We start from the raw sequence: 6196 nt of genomic DNA on the forward strand, positions 1-6196 counted from the left end.
TTCTTTCTTTCTTTCTTTCTTTCTTTCTTTCTTTCTTTCTTTCTTTCTTTCTCCATCTTTCCCTCTCCCCTCCCTTCCCATCCCCTCCTTCTTTCCCTCCCTCCATCCCACCCCGCAGTTTCCTTGGGAAAAAACGTTGGAAGTAGTTTACTAGCAGTTTTTTCCTTGCACTGTGAGAGAGAGGAACTGGCCCAAAGTCACCCAGCAGCTTTTCACACCAAAAAGGAGGATTTGAACTCATGACCGCCTGGCTTCTCATCTAGCCCCTCCTACACCGCAGCAGCCTAACCAAATGATTTGACTTTGCCCAAACGGGCTAAGCTACCACGGCAACAGACCCACCCAGACCCCAGTCGAAGCAAAAAAAAACAACCCGAATCCTGTAGTAGGCCCTGCGAAGGCAGCCGTTGGATTTGTAACTAACTTGATTAAGCCCATTAATTGGATTCCTGCGCTACATATTTAAGTCTGAACCAGATTAAGGAAGCACACTTGCTTCTGCTTCTAGAGCATGTATCGCTCTTTGAAAGGAAGCATATTATGGCTTAAAGCCGTGGCCTAATTAGGGTTTCCTGTAAGTGAAGCAAAACCGTGCTTTGAACAGGGTTCCCGGACCCACACGGCACAAAGTGAATTTCACACGTGTTTTTCGATGTCTCTCTAGCAGGGCGCGTGATTAAGGCTGGGCTGAGCAGGTAAAGCTTCAACCCCACCATCGCAGCAGCTGCCCGCTTCGTTTGTCGCAAGCATCCCCAAAGTTGGCCCTGAGCTCTGCATCGGGTCTTGGGCCAGGCTGAGCGCACCGAAAAGATCCAGTCCAAAGACTTTTAATGGGCAAGTCCCTTCCTTGTGCCCTTGCCGTTTCTGCTCATTGCTGTTAACAAATGACACTGTAACGTATAGGTAAATTACATTACCGTAAAGCCTTAAATGTTGTGTAATTAATCTGGTCTTGATCTGCTGCTGGAACGAAAGCACGGTTGGCTGGCGCTAGCCGGTGCATCTCGACACGGGAAATGCTTTGGCAGCAGAAGTGTGGGATCACTGGGGATAGCCGTAGCCCTTAAGACTTAGATACCGCTTCACGGCGCTTGACAGCTCTCTCTAAGCGGTTTACAGAGTCAGCCTATTTGCCCCCCAACAATCCGGGTCCTCATTTTTACCGACCTCGGAAGGACGGAAGGCCGAGTCAACCTTGAGCTGGTCAGGATCAAACTCCAGGCAGTGGGCAGAGTTAGCCTGCAATACTGCATTCCCATTGACTTGGCTTGTCAGGAGGTCACAAAAGGGGATCACGTGACCCCCCAGGATATTTTGACCGTCATAAATAAGAACCACGGAAGGAGGGAGGGAAGAAGGAAGGAAGGAAATGATAGATAGTAGATACATGATAGATAATAGATAAATAGTAGCTAGAGATAGATGATAGATAACAGGAGAGATGATAGATAGATAGATAGATAGATAGATAGATAGATAGATAGATAGATAGATAGATAGATAGATAGATAGATAGATAGATAGATAGATAGATAGATAGATAGATAGAGGAATAGATGGAAGTTGCATGGATGGATGGATGGTTAGATGAATGGATGATAGAAAGAGGAATGGATGCATAGTGGATATATATAAAATTAGATAGATAAAATTAGATAGATAGGCTAGATAGATAGATAGATAGATAGATAGATAGATAGATAGATAGATAGATAGATAGATAGATAGATAGATAGATAGATAGATAGAAGATAGATAGATAGATAGATAGATAGATAGATAGATAGATAGATAGATAGATAGATAGATAGATAGATAGATAATAGGTAGAGGAATAGATGGAAGTTGCATGGATGGATGGTTAAATGAATGGATGATAGAAAGATAGAGAGGAATGGATGCATAGTGGATAGATATAAAATAAGATAGATGGATGGATGGATGGATGGATGGATGGATGGATGGATGGATGGATGGATAGATAGATAGATAATAGAGAAATTGATGGAAGTTGGATGGATGGATGGTTAGATGAATGGATGATAGAGAGGAATGGATGTATAGTGGATAGATATAAAAGATAGATAGATAGATAGATAGATAGATAGATAGATAGATAGATAGATAGATAGATAGATAGATAGATAGATAGATAGATAGATAGATAGATATGTGATAGAGTGACAGATGAATCCATGAATGGAGTGACAAATGAATAGATAGATACAGTAGTAGATAGATAGATACATTATTAGCTGTTCTGTTTCTGACTGCCCAGCAGTGATTGATGAAGTCAGGATGATGGGAGGGGACAGGAAAGTCAATTCCTTTGATTTCACCCAGCCTGTCAAGCTTCCATGGAAACAAAACTAGGGGGGAGAAAAACTTTAGAAGAAAGTTGGGGGAGAACAAAAGCCCGGACTGTTGTGCCATTGGGCCAGCCCAGGTGAAGTGAGGGGGTTGGCTAAGGGCCAGCAGCACACCTGCATTCCCCAGCCCTGTCTTGGCTAAACTCAAGAGTCTTGAGGGCAACCACGGTTTACCGTAGGGAGACGCCAGTCTGATCCAAGGCGTGGAAGGAGATGCTGCCACCCCATTCGAGACCTTTGGATGTCAACCTTGAGTGGCTTGAGTCATCCTCCTGGAATACGGCGTCCCGGGTGCCTGCCCCACAAAAGGGTTGTTTGCCCAACACTTGGAATGGTGTTCCTCAGTCTCTGCCAGCTGGCTGTGGCAAGCGGGCTGAGTCAGCCATGTTTGCTGGGCGCCTAGACTTTGGAAGAGAAGCTCTTGAACGTGATCGGTCTTTCTTAGAGTTGTGTTTGTTTTACCGCGTTGTATCGTGTATTCACTCAGAACAGGACACAATAACCGGGTTGGAAGGGACCGTGGAGGTCTTGTAGCCCACCCCCCCTATTTCATTTCAGACAAATGGCTGTCCAGTCTCTTCTTAAAAACCTCCAGTGATGGAGCACCCGCAATGTCTGGTGGCAAGCCGTTCCACTGGTTAATTGTTCTCACTGTCAGGAAGTTTCTCCTTAGTTCCAGGTTGCTCCTCTCCTTGATTGGTCTCCATCTATTGCTTCTTGTCCTGCCCTCAGGGGCTTTGGAGAACAGGCTGACCTATTCTGTGACCGTCTCAAAATACTGGAACGCTGCTATCATGTCACCCCTAGTCCTTCTCTTCTGAACTTTTACAAAATACAGAATAACAGGGTTGGAAATCACCTTAGAGGTCATCTAGTCCAACCCCCTGCCCAAGCAGGAGACCTTACCATGCCAGACAAGTGGCTGTTCAGTCTCTTCTTAAAAACCTCCAGTGATGGAGCACCCACAACATCTGGTGGCAAGCCGTTCCACTGGTTAATTGTTCTCACTGTCAGAAAATTTCTTCTTAGTTCCAGGTTGCTCCTCTCCTTGACTAATTTCCATCTGTTGCTTCTTGTCCTGCCTCTTATTTGTGGCAGACCCTCAAATATTGGAACGCTGCTATCATGAGGTCCCCTAAAATTCAGGAAAAAGGATCCGTGTTGCCCTGTCGGTGTCTTTTTTAAAAAATATATATTTTATTAAATTTTATGAGGGTAAAGGAAAAATAGGGTCAATAAGGGTATGACAAGGGGTAACAAACAAAAAAGGTTAGACCAGGGGAAGGGATAGGTACAATAGTGGGGTTGTCCCCCACACTAAATCAACGCTTCAACAAATAAACCCGTCCGGGTATACATATTCAATCCTACTAATTAATATAAAATAGTGATGCTTAATATAATATTACTAATATATTACTACTTAACTATAATAACTTTAACCCATTAATATATTACTTATTAGTTATAATTACTTACTGTTAGAATCACAAATAAAAAAAAAATTCATAGGAATAAACATAAAATTTAAATGCAAACTTTATATAATACTAAACAGTTATAAAGATCAAATTAACTATAATCACATCGCTAAAATTTGATAAATGCGTAAAAATCCTCTAAGTAAATCTCCCTACTTAATAACTTATCAATTATTTCTGATCATCACTAGTAATAAAAGATATTATTAATGTAACAAAATAGAAGTGAATTAGAAATCTTATCGTTTATTCTATTCAATTTTAAAATTTCATTCACATTTAAGCCCTGTCGGTGTCTTGATGTGGCTTATAAGCTTCATGTCGTTGCAGCCACGGCTGACTCTGACTGAAATCTTAGACGGGTGTTTTGATAGCCTGCAAAGAAAACAGGCAGCTAATTCTAGACTCGTTTCCAGCATAGGTTCCCCTGCATGAGCAGAGGGTTGGACTAGAAGACCTCCGAGGCCCCTTCCAACTAACTCTGTTATTCTGTCGCTAATTCCGACAAGTTAGGAAGGTTGAGTTTTACAGACGAGGCACCCAGAAGAAAGCCCAACCGTGATACAGTCCACCCTTCAGCAAACGTTGGGTGCAAAGGCAGGAACTGAACCCAGCACCCAGAGGTCCAACGGCCCTTCGCTGACGTTTTTCAGGCTTGGAGGGCAAGAGGGAGAAGAAGAAAAACAAACAAATCTCTCTGTAGGACCTGCCAGGGGGTCATTTCCTGTTCAGAGGGACCCACCTTCAAACAATTGGCGTCTTTAATCTTCAGTTAAGGGGGAAAGTCAACAAGATTGTGTTCATGCTGGCGCCACCCGGGAACCTGCTTGGGCCCAAGTGCTTTGCAAGCAAGCAAGCCAGCAAAAAAGGTGCATTGGAGGGGGGACTTGATGGGGGGGGAAGGAGGAGGGCTGGGTGAAAAGGACAGTCAATATTGGAGGAAGCTCTTGAGGATCTCAACTGCGTGAGCTCACCACATTCTTGGAAGAGTGGAAGGTTCCTGGGGTTAGACCAGGACGGGACATCTGCACACTTCGGAGAACAGGAATAACACAGTACACAGTTGGAAGGGACCTTGGAGATCTCCTAGTCCAGCCCCCTGCTCGTGGAGGAGACCCTAATAACAAGAGAATCTTTAACGAAGACAAAGACCAGGGGAGACATGATAGCAGCCTTCCAATTTTTGAGAGGCTGCCATAAAGAAGGAGGGGGGGGGGAAATCAACCTGTTCTCCAAAGCCCCGGGAGGCAGGACAAGAAGTAACAGGTGGGAACTCATCAAGGAGAGAAGCAACCTGGAACTAAGGAGGAATTTTCTGGCAGTGAGAACAATTCACCAGTGGAAGGACTTGCCTCCAGAAGTTGTGGGTGCTCCAACACTGGAGGTCTTTAAGAAGAGATTGGACAGTCAATTGTCTGAAATGGTATAGGTTCTCCTGCTTGAGCAGGGGGCTGGACTAGATGACCTCCAAGGTCTCTTCCAGATTCCTATTCTATTCTATTCTATTCTATTCTAGTCTAGTCTAGTCTAGTCTAGTCTTCTATTCTACTCTACTCTACTCTACTCTACTCTACTCTACTCTACTTTACCTCCAAGGAACGACTTGCCTCCAGAGGTTGTGGGTGTTCCATCACTGGATATTTTTAAGAAGAGACTGGACAGTCAATTGTCTGAAATGATATAGGTTCTCCTGCTTGAGCAGGGGGCTGGACTAGATGACCTCCAAGGTCTCTTCCAGATTTCTATTCTATTCTATTCTATTCTACTCTACTCTACTCTACCTCCAAGGAACAACTTGCCTCAAGAATTTGTGGGTGTTCCAACACTGGAGATTTTTAAGAAGAGGTCCCTTCCAACTCTGTTATTTTGCTTCTATACCATTCCATGGTATAGAATGGCTGTCCAGTCTCTTCTTAAAAGCCTCCAGTGTTGGAGCACCCACAGCTTCTGAAGGCAAGCCATATCACTGATTAATTGTTCTGACTGTCAATAAATTCCTCCTTAGTTCCAGGTTGCTTCTCTCCTTGATTAGTTTCCATCCGTTGCTTCTTGTCCTGCCTTCAGGTGCTTTGGAGAAGAGCTTGACCCCCCTCTTCTCTGGGGCAGCCCCTCAAGTACAGGGTAGTCCTTTACCTATGACCACAGTTGAGCCCAAGAATTCAATTGCAAAGCAAGGCAGTTGCTGAGTGACTTAAGAAGAGACTTTATGGCCTTTTTGCTAGTCATTAAGTAAAACACTGCATATGTTAAGTTAGTACAAGGTTGATCATGGAATCTGGCTTCCCCCATTTGACTTTGCTGCTCAGAAGGTCACAAAACATGACCCCAGAACACTGCAACAGTCCT

This window comes from Protobothrops mucrosquamatus, unplaced genomic scaffold, assembly GCF_001527695.2.
Source record: "Protobothrops mucrosquamatus isolate PMUCROS unplaced genomic scaffold, P.Mucros_1.0 scaffold2283, whole genome shotgun sequence".
NCBI classification, from domain to species: Eukaryota; Metazoa; Chordata; class Lepidosauria; order Squamata; family Viperidae; genus Protobothrops; species Protobothrops mucrosquamatus.